Genomic DNA, 19,825 nt, shown 5'->3' with positions numbered 1-19,825 from the left:
TCCTACCGGGAATCCCAAGAAATATTTAAGCCGTACCAATCTACCTTGCCAGTTGGTACTTAGGGGGAATTAAGCAGTGGATTACAAGAACGGTTTCTTCGGAAGCTTTGAAGTCTACTGTTTTAGGCTGTATGATCACAGGAATGTCTCATCCACTTCCCTTTCTCCTTTCTTTTCTAATCTTTTGTTAAAGAAAAGTAGCTATAAACACACCAACCTATGTTGCTATAATGATTTTCTTAGTTAACACTGTAGTTAAGGTTACATACAGACTTTCATTGTAATCCCCCTTCTACACTAGTTCCCAAGGTTTTGGACACATCCCTTCAGCCTAAAGCTTTCCAGGCTTTGTTCCTTATTCAGATAAACTTTAAACTCGTCTGTTCAGCTGCTTCTGAGAAGAGAGAAAACAAGAGGTGTAATGTTTTGCCCATGAGTGTCAGAAAGGCTAACTTACAAAAGTTGACATACTCATCTTGGCTGCTCACTACTTGGGAAAGATGTCACCAGCCAGAGAATGATCAAGAAATCAAGAGACCAAGAGAAAATAATCAGGTGATGTCTAAAAGCCATTTTGGCTCTTTTGACTGAAGCTACTCAGATATCGTCACAATTTCAAAATATCTGTAAAACGGTCGATTGATAGGAGGGAATCCCATACACTAGAATTTTCTACTCAAAGGATAAGCATTGTTAAATGCGGGCTTTTTTAATGCACTTGAGGGTAACTTTGTGCAGAGATAATACTATTCAGTGATTTACTTCGATTTAAAAATTAATATTCAATTCATTATAGTTACAAAACCAAAATTCTTTAGGCTTTTAAATTTATCACACAAAATTTATAAGCCTAACACATTTCAGCAAACATTTTTAAAGGCCTTAGATTAGTATTTGCCTCCATTTATAGACTTAAATACCTTAAAATATTCTTAACTATATTTATAAGTTCAATATATTCAATTTCCCTTTTAAGCATAATTTTTTGATTCAATAAACCTTTCCAAAGTGCTTAAGTAAATCGTATAAATGTCATGAATTAAATTTTTAACTTAAAAAATCTTAAGTCTAAACCATTATTCAATTCCACATTTAAAATTTTAATCATAAGTCCGACATTTGCTCTAAGAAGCCAAATTCTCTTATACAAATTACAAATGCTTAAAATACCAAATATGCACAGATTTCTTATGCAAAAGTGTTAATACTGTGCATTTGATTTTTATAAACACTATGTATTTAATTCTCTATTGAGCAGGAGTTAAAAGTTGTTTATTTGCTAATAAGTAAGTATGTCAACTCCTCAGGCCCTCAAGACTGCTCCATCACCTTCAACTCCTTCCTGAGTCACTTTTCTCTGTTTCTTTCTTCTGTTCTTAGTTCTAGTGCCTGCTTCCCACCACCAGAAAGTCCAGAATTAGCGTTAACTTCTGAACATAGAGAAATTTAGCCATTCTGGATAAACTTCTCCTAATTGGGCCTTCTTCAAGATCTTATTGTTCTCATCCCAAAAGTTCTGTCAAGCTTAGCAAAAGAATCCAGTGGCCTCTGAGACATCTGGTGTCTTAACTAATGCTCCTTCCTCCTTTAGAATGAAAAAGTAGAGATTTTTTTTCTAAATGGCACTTATTTTCCTTCCAGGTTAATTAGGTGTAAAGCTTCCTCAGGACAAGGATCATAATTTTTACTCTTTTTAACTCCGCACTTACAATGCTCTCCTAACTGTTCCTGCTGGTCTGTGTGGACCCAGAAATCATGCTGGTCTCCTACATGGTGCTGTCTTTTGAGAGAGATGCAGTAAATTAAAGATAGGTACAGGCCCACCCAGTGGTGTAGGGGCAAGTTTGTGCACTCAGCTTTGGCTGACCCAGGTTTGCAGGCCCAGATCCCGGGTGTGGACCTACACACTGCTCATCAAGCCATGCTGTGGCAGTGTCCTACATTCAAAATAAAGGAAGATCTGCACAGATGTTAGCTCAGCAACAATCTTCCTCAAGCAAAAAGAGGAAGATTGGCAACAGATGTTAGCTCAGGGCCGATCTTGCTTACCAAAAAAAATAATAAATCAATCAATAAAAATGTTAAAAAAAAATAAAGATAAGTGCAAGTTTTTTTGTTACTGATCCCATTGAGAAGTGGAATCTATTTCCCTCCCCCTGAATCTGGGCTAAACATACTCTTACCATATGATCCAACAATAATACTCCTTGGTAATTACTGAAATGGATTGAAAACTTACATTCACACAAAAACCTGCACGTGGCTGTTTATAGCAGCTTTATTCATAATTGCCAAAACTTAGAAGCACCCAAGATGTCCTTCAGTGGGTGAATAGATAAATAAACTATGGTATATTCAGAAATGGAATATTATTCAGTGTTAAGAAGAAATGAGCCTTCAAGCCATAACAAGGCATGGAGGAAATTTAAATACATGATACTAAGTGAAAGAAATCAATATGAAAAAGGCTACATACTATATGATTCCAACTATATGACATTCTAGAAAAGGCAAAACTATGGCGACAGTAAAAACATTAGTGATTGCCAAGGGTTGGAGGGTTGGGGAATTGAATACGCAGAGCACAGAGGATTTTTAGGGCAGTGAAACCATTCTGTATGATACTATAGTAGTGAAAACATGTCATTATATATTTGTCAAAACCCATAGAATGTACAACACCAAGAGTGAACCCTAATGTAAACTGTGGACCTTAGGTGATAACAATGTGTCAATGGAGGTTCATCAATTGTAACACACATACCACTCTGATGGGGGATGTTGATAACAGGGGCAGTGGGTTTATAGGAACTCTCTACTGTCTGCTCAATTTTTCTGTGAACTTCAAACTGCTCTAAAAAATAAAGTCTATTCAAAGATTTTTTTAAATAAAGGACGCGGAGATGAGCCTCTTAATCTTCCCAAGAAATTAATTTGTTTCGCCCAAGAAAATGCAAATGAGCTGTGAATGATGACAGTAGATTACTTAAACTTAACCAAGTAGTAGCCACAATTTCAGTTGCTTTGTTGGATGTGGTATTTTTTCTGGAACAAGTAAACATAGCCTCTGGCACTTGGTATTCATCTGGCCAATGTGTTCTTTTCAATCCCCTCAGGAAGGATGATCACAAGCAGTTCACATTCAAGTGGAAAAGGCAGCAGTACGCATTCACAGTCTTGTCCTAGGGCTCTCTGTTACCCTTCCTCTTCTCTGTAACAACACGGTCCAGAAGAACTTTGATCATCTGGATGATCCATAGAGCATCACCCTAGTTCACTTTCTTAATGAGGTCATACTAACTGGGCTGATGAGCCGGAAGTGGCAAGCACCCGGGATGTCCTAATTAGACACATGTACATCACAGGATAGAAGAAAACTCCTGTACAGATTCATGGGTCTAACACGTCGATAAAGCTTTTCCATGATAAATAAAAAACATTTTTCCAACATTTTATTATGAAACTTTTCAAACATATAGAAAAGTTGAAATAATTTTACACCAAACCCCTGAATATGTACCGCCTAGATTCTATAACTAACATCTTATTACACTTGCTTTATCATATTTAATATAGTGTTTAGTTGTCCAATCTGAGGCATGTCTAACATAAAGAACAAGTTGTTGCCTCTTGCATATCCTACCACTGAGAAACTACCACTGAAAAACAGAGTGTTTAGTGACGCATTTGGAATTTTGGAGGCAGCGTGTACTGCTCTTAGGAACTCCACTCTGGTTTAGTTGTTGGGCAACTTGGAAGGCTGACAATTTCTAATGAAGCTCAGAGCAAAAAGAAGGCTCAGTAGCAAATCTGCCCTACACTCCGGCTTATGCAACCCAAAAGACTCAATGGTACTAGAGGCATCCGTGAGAATACATGCAGTGATGGTGAACACAGGTGTGGGATCTCTGGGAAACGACAACCCAAAAGCTACAGTAGAGGGCCACTTCCGATTTTGGAACAAGACTCTGTCTTCTGTGGCACAAACTACACGCTTCTTGTAAAGCAGCTCCTGGCTGCTACTAAGCCCTAGTAGAGACTAAATGCCTGACCCAATGGCTATGGAAGTGTTGCAGCCCGTCATGAACTGGTATTTTCATATCTACTAAGTTACAATTTCAGACAAGTACAGCAGCAATCCATCATACCACAGAAAAATACAAAATCAGGACCAAGCAAAATCAGAGAACACAAAAAGCTACGTGAACAGGACTTCGGACTCCCATATCACTTACTTTTGCTACCCCAGTGGCTAACCCTAACTCACACCTAACATCTTGTGTAGGGGATGGCAAATATTCCTAAGGCCAGCTGATGGAGGAGGAAAAATCCTGGGCCTGGTTCAAAGCTGAGTCAGCACAATATGTTGGTACAAACTGAAAATGGCCAGCTGCTGTACTGTAGTCCCACTTGGGGATAGCCCTAAATGTCAGTTATGAGGGACAATCCTTCCAATGGACAGAGCTGGCAGCAGTACGGTTGATGTTTTTACTTGTTATGGAGGAAGAAGTAACTTGAGAAGAATATACATGGACTCCTGAGCATTGGTAAATGGAGCGATTCGTTGGTCAGGGCCTGGAAGGAGCAAGTTTGGAAGATCAAAGAGCAAAAAGAAGTCTAAGGAAGAAGCTTCTAATTGACCCACTGGAGTGGGTACAAAATGGGCACAGATCTCATGCAACTGCCCATTAGAGAGCATCCAAGACAAGGGAGGTACTCAGCAACAAGGATGACTCATCCTGTGGATGTCAGCCAGCCTCTCTCCTCTACCAGCCCCATGCTTGCGCAGTGGGGCCAAGAATGGAGTCACAATGGTGGTAGGAATAGAGGCTATGGACTCTAGGCCCAGTGGTAGGGACTCCCTCTCATCAAGGCTGGTCTAGCTACTGCTATTGAACACCCAACCTGCCAAAGTGTTAACAACCTGATGCAAAGCCTTTGATAAAGCAGCAAAGCTTGAGATCAGCCAGACACCCAGTGGCAGGTTGATTATATCAGATCCCTTCCACCTGGAGAGGGCATTGATTCGTTCTTACTGGAATTGATACTTATTCCTATATGGCTTTGATTTCTCTGTCTGCCTTGTCTCTGCCTGCACCACCATTCAAGGGCTTATGGGATGCTTGATTTACGATCATGAGCGTCCCCTATAATATCACTTCAAATCAGGGGGCCCATTTTACAGGGAAGGATATGCAACAATCAATGCATGACCAAGGGATCCATTACCTCTACCACATAGTACATCACCTGGAAGCAACTAGCCTACTAGAACAATGGAATTGCTTACTAAAGGTTCAACTAAGGTACTATCTCAAAACAAAGACCTCTGTGGAGCTGGGACACCTGCCCAAAATAAAGTATATGAAGTAAACAAACAGCTGTGCTCTGCATCCAATAACCAGAATAAACAAGTCAAGACACCAAGGGATGGAGGTAGAATTTATCCCTCTCACCATCATTCACAGTGGTCTGTTTACAGAATGTGTGCTTCTCATCCTCAGGTCTTTATGTTTTATAGGATTAGAAGTCCTGGTACCCAAGGGAGTACTGCTTCCACTAAGGGAAACAGTGAGAATTCCATTAAACTGGAAGCTATGACTGCTGTCCTTTAACTTTGGGTTCCTCATGTCAGTGACCTGCCAGGAAAAGAAAGGAGTTACTATACTGGTGGGGGAAAAGAGTGGAATTGGATGTGATTATCTTGAGGAGCAGGGTTTCTTGCTACACAGTCAGAGCAGAGAGAATATGTCTAGACTACAGGGGATTCACTGGGTGTCTCTGATGTCTTGTCTATGCAAGGTGATATTGGTAAATAGCCAATTGTAGCTATCACAGCCCAAGAAGGACAAGGAAAGGAAGGGCTCAGATCTCTCAAGGATGGAGATAGCAGCACACCACTAAGCAGTAATCTAGAGGAACTGAAGTGCTGGGCAAGGGTGAGGAAATCTAGAATGGATACTGAAGTAGTTAGGTGATGAATACCAATTGTGACCTCAGGCCCAGAGGCAGCAGTGGGGATTGTAGCTTATTACACTAATCCTTTGAATTAAGCTCCTTTTTGGAGTGATTGAAGCTGGCAACACTTTAAAGATTTAGTGACAAAACTGGTCTTACTACGTGGTGGAAGCAGGGGGTGGACAGTATCAGGATGTTTCTTGTGCCCTGGCTTGCTTCCTCTTGGTCTTACTTCTGATTCCATTTGCAATTGTGGCTGTGGTGAACAGTTACATGGCAAGGAGATGAGAAGTTTCAATATCGACCACATCTTGCCTCAAGCATGTCTTTGGCTTGCCATGGTGTTTTTCTGATGCTCAAGGAATAGAATATGCACAGGAGTTTACTGCACGTGAATGCTTGCACGTCCCAAGTGCAGCAGAGTGAACATCCCTGAGGCAGCCCTCAACCATCAGGAGATGGGAACCAGTAGATAAGTGCTTCCACTTGTTGATTTCTGGGATCACCTCCAAAATAAACTACCTGAATGCAAGTTCTTTTCTCAGGCTCTGCTCTTGAGGGTAACCAGGGTAAGAAAGAAACCAATGAAGGCCAACATAGCTCTTGAAAATAAGATATAAAATGCTGCTGGACAACAAGAAAAACTTTCATTCTGCTAACACATCAGCTTCAAGGGCAAGAGGAAATATCAGTTTTGACTCATTCTGCCAATTCCTCCTCTATCATAAGCCAAAAGTTAAGGCAAATATACTCCTTTGCAAAATCTTCCTCAGCATAAATTAATAATAAAGAGACATTATTACAAGAAAGAGAGCAAATCTATATTTGTTTTCTATTGCTCCTGCAAATTAACACAAACTTAATGGCTTAAAACAATACAAATGTATTATCTTATACTTCCAAAAGTTATGGGTTCAACACGGGTTTCACTGGGCTAAAATCAAGGTGTGAGTGGGGCTGAATTCCATTCTGTAGGCTCTAGGAAAGAATTTGTTTCCTTACCTTTTCCAGCTTCTAGAGGCTTCCCACATTCCTTGGCCCATGTTCCCCTTCTTCCATCTTCAAAGCCAGCAATGGTATGCCGAGTCCTTTTCACATCACATCACTCTGACCTCTTCTTCAGCTTCCTTCTTCTGTTTTTAAAGGTGCTTGTGGTCACACTGGGCCCACCCAGATAAGCAGGAACTCTCCCTACCATAAAATCACCAGGTTAACAACCTTAGTTCCATCTGCAACCTTAATCCCCCTTTGCCATGTAACATAATGTATTCAAAGGTCCCAGGGATTAGGACATGGATATCTTTGGGGCTGGAGTGGAGAGCATTATTCTGCCAACCACATTGTTAAACAAAGAAAGAATTTATAAATTTTCTTTTAAGTCTGCCTCCATATTTGCTTTAGACCTAAACTGTCATTCAGTCTAATCCAAAGTCAATTTCTTGATTGTGATTGTATTGGTTGATAACATTTGATTACCTCAGTCCAGAGAGTACATATTAATTTTATAGATGAACATAATGGGATATGAAAAGCAAAAGAAATGACAAAAAAAAAAAAGAGGATGGAGGGAGAGAGGGAGGGAGAAGGGGTAGGGGGAGAGACAACTTTGATCTTATTTTCACATATGGAAAGTATGCTTAGCTACTGGACTCTGAGGTCATTGAGTTGGTGTGATGGTTAATTTCATGTGTCAACTAGGGGATGCCCAGATAGCTGGCAAAATATTATTTCTGGGCATATCCATGAGGGTACTTATTTCTGGAAGAGATTGGCATTTGATTCAGTAGACTGAGTAAAAAGATTCACCCTCACCAATGTGGACAGACATCGTCCAATCCATTGGGGGCTCAAATGGAACAAAAAGGCAAAGAAAGGGCAAATTCTCTCTCTTTTCTTGAGCTAGGACATAGGAGCTCCTGGTTCTCAGCCCTTTGGACTCTGACTGGAACTACACTACCAGCTTTCTTGGTTCTCCAGTTTGCAGCTGGCAGATTGTGGGAGTTTTCAGCCTCCACAACCATGTGAGCCAATCTTGTAATAAATCTCCTCATGTACATATATGATTTTCTCCTAATGGTTTTGTTTCTCTGAAGGACTCTGACTAACACAGTCGAGAAGGCTATCTGAAGAAGCAACACCAATCTGCTTGAAGTTAATCATCTCTTTCGAACTCAAAAGTTCTGATGAGAGATTCTGGTCATCAGAGTTTGTCAAAACTCTGGTCAAGTATGAACTTTTACTAGTACATTTTTATTAAAAATTTTTGTTAAAAATTACCATTTAAATTATTTACACATTGTCCAGCTCAAATTTTCTTAAAATAGCTCATATTCTTCTTGATCCTGATAACATGGACAAAACTGAAGAATCAATAGCCGATCATAACATCATTTGGAAAAACAAAAGGGCATTAACTGATAAAATTTATCGTTTAGGCATCTTCAGAAATTACCATCATTCTCATGTGACTTGTTCATATTTTATAACCTCCTAAATCTGATCTGAAAGATTAAAAATGATGAAATGTTTCAATTGACAACATGTAATATTTTATTTTACTATTGATCTCAATCCATGTGATTAAGGGTAATTCTGCAAGACATATTTCTTTTGAACCAGTAAATCCAACAAAAGTGATAAAGAAATGGCAGGGAGGTGACATCCTGAATATGTTTTTGGCACTTCAAAACAAGCGGATTGTTAAAAAGTTATTTGAGATTAGTTGAGCATGAATAGGTATTTATTGCTTTCTTCTTGGCCAGAAAATTGTGAGAGAAATAAGGCCAACGGTAGAAATATTTCCTCTTGTAAAACATAATCATCTTTTCTTGAAAAGGTTGACTTTAAAATACCCTAGTGCTTTAGATATTATGTCTTTTCAGTTAGGCCAAGTATCAGTTTACTGATGCATTTAGTACAAGGGATTAAAGAGAAAACGGGACCAGAAAGATGTTTCAGGAATGGACGTCAACTCCTGTGTCTCTCTTTAACAATGCCCTTCCCCATCTAATTAAGTGCTTTGAATTCCTTTTGAGACTAAATTTCCACTCCTGAAAGTATCTATTCCTAGAGAAGCCATCCCTCTGCCTAACTCAGATTATTTCCTTTTTTGATCGTTCTGGCCTCTATTGGCAAAAATATCTATTGATGTTCAAACAATATTAAGACAAAACAGATTTACAATTGATCATACTTGTAAGTGGAAATTTAGGGAGAATGCTTGTAACAAAAAGTATTTAAATTCAGGACTTTGTGTTTTTTTAATGATTTTGGGGTGAGCAAGTTGATTGTTGGGGAACTATTTGCATACATTGTGTAAGTGGTCTTGGGAATCCTCATTTACTATTCCACCTTTAAAGTACATTCCATCCTTAAGGATATCATTAAATAAACTTTAAAAAGCAAGCAGAGCCACATCTTATTCACTCAAGAGTTAAATTCTTGAAAAGTGGAAAGTAATTAAATCACAATTAATTTTCTCGGAAGAAAGGAAGGTAAAACAGATAATGTATTGCAATATGTGGAGAATAATGCAGGTTGTCCCTTTTTCCCATGTTTCCTTAATATAAGCAGTAATTAAAGGTTTGGGAGAAGATAAAGTGAATATATGAAAAAATTAATCGTAAATTACAAATTAAAAGTCACCGACAATGTCTTGTCAATCTGCAGACAACAGAGTCAGCTGTTTTACTTTTCATCATATCCATTAAAGAAATTCTGGCATATAAAGTCTTTGACATGTGTTTGTTCACCAAATCCTAGTGAGTAAACCTTAGAGGAAAAATATCTAGGGCACAACAATTAGAACACTACAATGAGGAAATTTATTTTACCCAGAAAGACAGCAATATAAGTAAATATCTCACATCCATATAGTGCTCTGTCCATAGAACTCTTTGATCTCCACAATCTCATTTGACTTTCACAAACTCCATATGAACTTGGGTTTGCTAGGGAGGCACCACCATCTGAATTTACAGAAGAAGAAGGTAAACTCAGAAGTCTTAGTTACTTACCAAGTAAGTGCACATTTGAGTATGAAACTATGTTGGATCCAACTCACTAGGTAACTGCTCAGAGAACTCATTATCTAAAGACATAATAGAAATTGAAAACATAAGTACACCTACAAAAGGCTTAGATTAAATTCATATAAAACAAACCTCTAATGGGCTATAACGTGTTGTTTTGTATGCAGCTATTTACTTCCCCCTTTAAAATAAAAATAATTTCCTTTATGAAATACTTTGCATATTGCATAGCTTTGTCTGGTAAAGACCACTTTATTTTCCATTTTATATCCAGCTTAAGTTTTAGCAGGAGAGTTATTTAAACATAAGTGACATATACATATTCTTTTGGTAATGAATAAGGAAATTATACTACCATATATTCTTGGTATATTTATTTGAATTACTAATGCAAACATGAAGCATACCTTAATACCAGTACTAACATCTATCATAACATCTGCATTGTATATAAAGATCTGTCTGTACGTAAAGATTTAATATAACCATCTTCACATATTCCCATTTCTAATAGAATTATCAGATTAAGAGGTTGACTGATTTCCATTTCCAGACATCTCCACATTAAAAATATTTGTGTCTTATGGTTGATGTCCTTTGTGATTTTGAAAGTTTTTGCTTCAGAATAATACCACCAAATCCAAGCTAGTCAAAATACTAAAAAATGATCGCTACTCTCTGGGACTAATCTAGTAATAATAATAAATTCCATCTAATGAGTGTTTGTCAGGTACCAGATGCATACGCTAGTCGAGTTACTTCACTTAATCCTGACCCCTCTGAACAAACTCTCTAAGTAGGTATTATTATCCCATTTTACAGATGAGGAATATAAGACTTAGAGAACATATGTAACTTGCCCGAGAGTAAACAGTTAATAAGTGGTGGAGTTGGTATTTGACCAGGATCAGGTAACTCAAAATTCTTGGACTATTATTTTAAATGATAAAAGATATTATTATATCAACAATTATCACAGAAGCTTGAGTAAGAGTTTTATTTACTAGGATATTAAAATGCCACTACTGGAGCTAGCCCCATGACTGAGTGGTTAAGTTCATATGCTCCGCTTCAGCGGTCTAGGACTTTGCCAGTTCGGATCCTGGGCACAGACATGGCACCACTCATCAAGCCATACTGAGGTGGCATCCCACATAGCACAACCAGAAGGACCTACAAGTCGAATGCGCAACTATGTACTTCTTGGGGGCTTTGGGGAGAAGAAGAAGCAAAAAAAAAAAAGATTGTCAACAGATGTTAGCTCAGGTGTCAATCTTAAAAAAAAAATGCCATTTCTATAACAGAGTTACAAACCCAGTTAACAAACCCTGAACTTCTCTGCAAGTCTTTCTTATACACATTAAAACTACCCTCTCTTCTTAGAAGATAGCCTATTCTGTCAATACTTTGCTTAAGTGACAAAACACAAAAGAACTTTCGAACATTCTGTTCAAAATTGTATAACAGGAGGCAAGAAATATTTTGGCACAGAGATACTATACACAATATTGGCAGATAACATTAAACTGTATCTTGTTGTAGCAAATTATACAGATGTTAAACAGGATTGTCAGTTGAAAAGACACCCAACTCTTCTTTCAAATCATAGTAAACCAATCAAATGACTGCATGAAATTCTGTAACAATTTACTCTAGACAAGATAAAACATGACTAGTTCACAGAAGCATCAAATTAACTTTTAAAATTAAAAATAATTTCTATGAAAGAAAAAATATCATTTGTAAAGGCAAACATATAGTAAAGGTAGTATAAAGTTACAAGACAAAAATACTAAAATCATCTATATCTACACTAAGGAGCTAAGAGATACACAAAGTTAAAAGAGGTAAAATATGACATCAAAAACATAAAATGTGTAGGGGGTAAAAATGTAGAGCTTTTAGAATGTGTTCAAACTTAAGAAACAATCAATTTAAAATAGACTAACATATACATAGGGTGTTATATATGAACCCTCCACAAACCAAAACTCTAAAATAGATACTCAAAAAAGAAAAAGAAAAGAATCCAAACATAACACTAAAAAAAGTCATCAAATAACAAGGGAAGAGAGCAAGAGAAGCAGAAAAGAATAGAGAATAACTACAAAAACCTCCAGAAAACAATTAACAAAATGGCAATAAGTACATACCTATTAATAATTACTTTAAATGTAAATGGATTAAATCCTCCAAGAGAAGACATACAGTGGCTGAATGGATAAAAAAACCAAAACCCAATATATGCTGCCTACATGAGACACACTTCAGATCTAAAGACAGTCACAGAGTGAAAGTGACGGCATGGAAAAAACATTCCATGGAAATGGAAACTAAAAGAAAGCTGAGGTAGCAATACTTCGATCAGACAAAATAGACTTTAAAACAAAAACTGTAACAAGCGACAAAGAAGAGCATGACATAATGATAAAGGGAATAATTTAACAGTAGGATATAACACTTGTAAATATCTATGCACCCAGAATAGGAGCATCTAATACATAAAGCAAATATTAATGGACTTAAAGAGAGAAGCTGACAGTAACACAATAATAATAGCGAACTTTAACACCCCAATTTATATCAACAGATAGATCATTAGACAGAAGTCAATAAGGAAACACTTGCCTTAAATGACACATTAGATCAGATGGACTTAATAGGTATATACAGAACATTTCATCCAAAAATTGCAGAATACAGTCTTTTCAAGTGCACGTGGAACATTCTTCAAGATAGATCCCATGTTAGACCACAAAATAAGTCTCAATAAATTTAAGAATATTGAATCACACCAAGCATCTTTTCTGACCACAACAATATGAAACTAGAAATCAATTGCAAGAAGAAAACTGAATAAAACACAGATACATGGAAGCTAAACAACATGCTACTAAACAACCAATGGGTCAACAAAGAAATAAAAGAGGAAATCAAAAAGTACTTTGAGACAAAGGAAAATGGGAGGAAATACAATGATCCAAAATCTATGAGATGCAGCAAAAGCAGTTCTAAGAGGGAAGCTTATAACAATACAGGCCTATCTGAAGAAACAAGAAAAATCTCAAATAAACACTTAACTTTACACCTAAAGGAACTAGAAAAAGAAGAACAAACAAAGTTCAAATTTAGTAGAAGGAAGGAAATAATAAAGATCAGATCAAAAATAAAAGAAATAGAAACTAAATAAACACAGCAGATCAATGAAACTAAGAGCTGATTCTTTGAAAGGATAAAAGAAACTAATAAGATTAGCCAGATTCAACAAGAAAAAAAGAGAGTGGGCTCAAATAAATAAAATCTGAATTGAAAGGGAAGTTACAACTGACACCACAGAAGCACAAAGGATCGTCAGAGATTACTACAAACAGTTATATATCAACAAATTGGACAGCCTAGAAGAAATGGATAAATTCCTAGAAACACAATCTTCCAAGACCAAATCAGGAAGAAATAGAAAATCTGAACAGATTACTAGTAATAAAATTGAATCACTAATCAAAAAACTCCCAGCAAACAGAAGTCCAGGACCAGACTGCTTCATAGGTGAAGTCTACCAAACATTTAAAGAAGAGTTAATAGCTATCTTTCTCAGACTGTTCCAAAAAATTGAAGAGGAAGAGTTGTTCCCAAACTCATTCTATGAGGCCAGCATTACCCTGATACCAAAACCAGACAAAGACATTAAAAAAAAAAAAAAATCCCTGATGAAGAAAGATGCAAAATCCTCAACAAAATATTAGCAAATCAAATTCAACAACATAGCATAAGGATCATACACCATGATCAAGTGGGATTTATTTCAGGGATGTAAGAATCGTTCAATATCTGAAATCAATCAACATGGTACACCACATTAACAAAATGAAGACTAAAAATCTTATGATCATTTCAATAGATGCAGAAATAGCATTTGACAAAATTCAACACTCACTCATGACTAAAACCCTCAACAAAGTAGGTATACAGGGAGCATACCTCAACATAATAAAGGCCATATGTGACAAACCCACAGCTAACATCATATGCAATGGTGAAAAGCTTGCTTTTCCTCTAAGAGCAGGAAAAAGACAAGAATGCCCACTCTCACCACTCTTATCCAACATAGTGTTGGAAGTCCTAGCCACAGCAATGAGACAAGAAAAAGAAATAAAAGGTATCCAAATTGGAAAGGAAGCAGTACTACCATCACTAATTGTGGATGACATGATACTATATATAGAAAACCATAAAGACTCCATCAAAAAACTGTTAGAACTAATAAATGAATTCAGTAAAATTGTAGGATACAAAATATACAGAAATCAGTTGTGTCTCTATATGCTAACAAACTATCAGAAAGAGAAATTAAGAAAACAATTCCATTTACGATTGCATCAAAATGAATAAAATACCTAGGAATAAATTTAACCAAGGAGGTGAAAGACCTGTACACTGAAAACTATAGTACATTGATGAGACAAATTGAAGACAACACAAATAAATGGAAAGACATCCCATGCTCATGGATTGAAAGAATTAATATTGTTAAAATGTCCATACCACTCAAAGTAATCTACAGATTTAATGCAATCCCTACTAAAATATCAATGACATGTTTCATAGAACTAGAACAAATAATGCTAAAATTTGTATGGAGCCACAAAAGACCCTGAATAGCCAAAGCAATCTTAAGAAAGAAGAACAAAGCTGAGGGTGTCATGCTCCCTGGTTTCAAACTTTACTACAAAGCTACAGTAATCAAAACGGTATGGTACTGGCATAAAAACAGACACATAAACCAATGGATCAGACTAGAGAGCCCACAAATAAACTCAAGCCTATATAGTCAATCAATTTTCCACAAACGAGCCAAGAACACACAGGGGAGAAAAGACAGCCTCTACAATAAATGGTGTTGGGAAAAATGGACAGATACATGGAAAAGAACGAAGCCAGACCATTTACAAAAACAAACTCAAAATTGATTAAAGACTTAAATGTAAGACTTGAAACCATAAAACTCCCAGAAGAAAACATAGGTCATGAACTCTTTGACATTTTGTCTTATCAGTGTTGTTTTGGATATGTCTCCTCAGGCGAGGGCAACAAAAGCAAAATAAACAAGTGGGACTACATCAAATTAAAAAGCTTTTGCATTGTGAAGGAAAACATCAACAAAACAAAAAGGCAACCTTCTGAATGGGAAAAAATACTCAGAAATCATATATCCGATAAGGGATATATCCAAAACATATAAAGCACTCATACAATTCAATATAGAAAAAACAAATAATCCAATTAAAAAACCTGCAGAGGGCCTAAATAGACATTTTTCCAAAGAAGACATACAGATGGCCAACGGACATATGAAACGATGTTCCACATAATTAGTGGATAATTAGTGAATTATCAGGGAAACGCAAATCAAAACCACAATGAGATGTCACCTCACACCTGTCAGAATGGTTATTATCAAAGAGATAATAAGTAACAAGTGTTGGTGAGGATGTGGAGAAAAAGGAACCTTTCTGCACTGTTGGTAGGAATGTAAATTAGTGCAATCACAGGAAAACAGTATGGAAGTTACTCAAAAAATTAAAAATAGAACTATTACATCATCCAGCAATTCCACTTCTGGGTATTTATCTGAAGAAAATAAAAACATTATTTCAAAAAGATATATGCACCCCCATATTCACTGCAGCAGTATTTACAATAGCGAAGATATAGAAGCAATCTAAGTGCCCATGGGGAGATGAGCAGATAAAGAAGTTGTGGTGTTGTGGTATATTACTTATCCATAAAAAGGAATAAAATTCTACCATTTGCGACAGCACAGATCTAGAGGGTATTATGCCAAGTGAAATAAGATAGAGAAAGAAGGATATTGTATGAATTCCCTTACTTGTGAAATCTTAGAAAACAAAACCAATGAACAAACAAAATAAAACAGAAACAGACTCACAGATACGGAGAACAAATTGATGGTTGCCAGAGGGGGAGGCGGAGGAGAGCAAAAAAGGTGAAGGAGATTAAGAGCTACAGACTTCCAGTCATAAAATAAGTGTCATGGGGATGTAATGTACAGCATAAGCAATATGGTCAGTAATATTATAATAACTTTGTGTGACGACAGATGGTTACTGGTTTTATCAGGGTGATCAATTTGTAACGTACATAAATGTCAAATCACTCTGCTGTACACTTGAAAGTAATACAATATTTTATGTCAATCACACTTCAATTAAATAAATAAATACATATATTTGGACTAAAAAGGAAAGAAAAGAAAAGAATCTTACCACACATTCACAGAAGACAGAGACAGAATGTACAGCTTAGCAGAATGAGCAACAAAAAGTCTTGCCATCCAAAGATTTTCCTTTTCAGATTTAGGAAGAATAAAGAAATTAGTAATGGGCTTTTGACTCACAGTGAATTGTGGTCCAGTATTGTGGGGGGCAGGTGTCCCCAAGATAGGGACATGTAGGTGCAACAGCCCCAAGCACAGACAGCCATACCACACCTGTACGTTCCTCCTGGTGGCTACAAGTGGCTTCTCTCCTGCACAGCTGTAAAGGCCAGATATTAACAGGCCTTGCCTTGAGTTCTCCCCTGGTGGGAGGGCACTGAGGCCTCCCACAGATCGGACTCTGGGCTGATTTTAGTTGGAGATCTGAGAGTCAAAGCTGGACCCCAGAGCCACCCAAAATGGGTGGGGGTGGAAGAATGCTGGGACAGATGACCTAGGTTTGAATCCCACTTCTGCCCCTTGCTTTTGCATCTTTAGAGAAATTACCCAACATCTGGGAGTATCTGTTCACTGATCTGCAAAGTGGAGATTCAATGATAAAAATGTAAATAGTTCTGTGAAGTTTAGCTGATATAATACCAAAAGCCTGGTACAGCGCCTTGGCATAATGGGTTCTCAATAACTTTTCCTCCTATCCTTTACTTCCTCTCTCCCTCTTTATTCCTTCCTTCCTTCCTCCCTACATATCTGTGAATATATGCAGGGTTCTCCTCGTATCTCCCGGGTGGTAGGATGGGAAGCTTTAGAGAAAGCACTTGTCTGTCATTTCAGGCTTGTACTCCTCAACCTCCTCATTTGGCTCCATGTCCATTTCTGAAGTTTCCCTTAAGAAGTGGTTCTGAATGGGGAAGTGAGAGCAGTAACCTTCCTGCTTTGTCTTTTTGTGGAGCCCAAGGGTCATTGTGAGCAGGCCTGGGGAGGCTTTTGTCACTACTGCCGAACTAAACGATGCTTTAAATTGGGTGCGGGAGGCCTTCAGGTAAAGATGAAAAGCACCCTGGCTGCCCTAGGAGAGAACATTTCCTCTAGGACATTTTTAGCTGCACTTTTCCATCCACGTTAAATAGCTTAGGTGATGAGGACTTTGTGTGCGTAGCCCCCTGAACCAGCCCAGCAGCCCCATGCCACTTTCTGCTACAGAGAAAGAGAGAAGGGAAGCTTGTGCAGGAAGAGATGCTTTAGCTTGCCTTTCAATTTTTTTTCTTCCTCACTCCCTCTTTGGAAGGAAAGAAAATACAAGCACAAAGAAGGTACCACTTATTTTACCAAAACTTCAAAAGACACCAAATCCAGGTCTCCAGGTAAGTTTCTGGAGCATTCCAGTAAACTTTGATGATAGTTCCAATTAGGATAAGTTTTGTTAAAACGAGTTAGGTATTTCTCTGTGTCTGCCATGGTCAGATAGCAGAAACAATCAGTCATTTACTGTACATGTCAGTAGAGGACCAGGGAAGACTTTTAGAAGATGTGGGTCTCAGTCTCCCCCAAGGGTCAAGGGGCAGATAATTTCACAATTAAAGGCAGTGAGATTTGAACCTCAAGGTTATGGGAGAAACCCTGCTATCTGATCAGAGCGCACGTTGCTCTAAGGTTTGCCTGTCAATCACAGCAGAATAAGTAGACCATTATATTATACTCTCTGCCACTTGCATAGATCAATTGAGAGTAGTTTGTACACTTTTGATCACTTGCTCTGTTCTTCGTGTTGTTAAAAAAATGAATATGGCATATATCCAGTTCGGTCATCAGTTTTAAATGTAAAGAAAATTGAGAGAATACTTTTTAAAAATAATTTTTAAAAAATCTTCCCCGGCTATACAAGAGATAAAGCAGTTTTCTGAACCATACAAATATAGAATACGGGAATGACCCATACAAATATGGATACTGCCTACCTATTAGGTTACGTATTTGTTCAAACAACGGTAGAGCAGGGTTTAAATGCTGGTCTGTCCAAACTGTAAATTAAATTAAAATTAAAAGTAACAAACTCTGAAAGCTAACTTAGAGAAGTGCCTGGCATATAATAAGCACTCAGTGAAGGACCTCCCTCCCCAACGACTCACACACCCACTTCATTTTTACATTTATCCACACGGCCGTGTGCACTTCACACCCCACAGCCAGCTGAGTGACACAGAAGCCCAACAGCCGGTCGACGATCTGCAAGTAGAAACGACAGAAGAATGGACAAAGACAAGCCTAGAGAGAAAGGAAGCAATTGTTTTTAAGGTGTGCTACTTGGAGAAACAACAAGCCTCTGGGGTAGCCTAGACGGGGATGAAAAAGTACTTAGAAAAAAGACACTAGGTAAAGAAAATGGCCTTGGCTTGGTGTCGGGTAAGGAAATTGCAGGATGCAGCATGCGACTGGGCTCTGCCACACGCTGGACTTGGACAAGAGCCTATGTCTGAGTCCTCTTTTCTGCAAAAGAAGATTTCAGGTAAAAAGATGATACATCAAAACCCTGAGTGGGTATCTGACAGGCACAGAAAGAAGCTCTCTGCTTTGTTTGCCCTGGGTTGTAGCCATATTTCGTTATGACCATGAGCCCTGTCTGGCTTGCAGACTATATAATTTTCCTATTTTTCTCCAAAAATAATTCACAAATGCTGTATTATTTTACCCTACACAAATTGCTTTCCATAAACCCAGAGGAGAAAAAAGTGCATGGAGCCATCATTATAAACATGATGCATCTGTTTTTAATAACTGAAAAAGTATAATAAAACCTTTACTTTGGGGGAATATCCAGAGTCTTATCCTGAAGAAAAATTGTATCCATCTGGTCCCAAGAGAGCTGGTTTTTGCATTAAGTGATGTTTGTTGGTTGGGTGATTGGAGAGTGGGAGTGAGGAGAAGGGGAAGTTGATAGATCCGACACTTATCGTTAAGTGGAGTGAGTTTCTAAAAATGTTGCATCCAGAAACTGGTGAGTAATCCTTCTTCGTAGTGCAACATTATGTCACCAGATCTGCTGATCCAGTGCACAATAAAATTAATCCTCCTTTCTGCAAAGGCTGGTGATATGGCAGTCACAGATGTGCTGAAACAGAAGTGTTCATGCCAGGCAGAGTTCATGAGGCACAGGCTCAGCCAGTTGAGTCTCTGGTCCACACTTGACTCCAAGCTTACAATTTCCAAAGAGAGGAGGAGGAGGCTGAAGATTCACTAGACAGCCTTTCAGTCGTTCCTATTTCCTCTCTCTCCCCAGAGTTGGTATTGCATATTATTTTAAATTTCCCAACAATTTGGCAACATAGTAATGATGAAGACAGTGTAGGACAGGGGGTAGGTGCAGGTAAGTAGACGGAGTAGAAGTAGGTAGGGGACAAGAACTGAAATTTGTGGGCATGTGCACTACATTAGGCCCTCCAGATTTAAACATCCCAACAACCCCATGGAGTTGATGTTACACGCATTACACAACGATCCAGTGACAAAGCTTTATTTGGGACCCAAATCTGTGCAACTCCTATGCCCTTTCCATCATACCATGCTGATCCAATCATCGTATGTTCTGTCTGAAATTCTTCTTAAT

This window comes from Equus asinus, chromosome 5 (genome assembly GCF_041296235.1).
Source record: "Equus asinus isolate D_3611 breed Donkey chromosome 5, EquAss-T2T_v2, whole genome shotgun sequence".
NCBI lineage: Eukaryota > Metazoa > Chordata > Mammalia > Perissodactyla > Equidae > Equus > Equus asinus.
The sequence above is the reverse complement of the archived record's forward strand: the minus strand, read 5'-3'. Positions refer to the sequence as shown.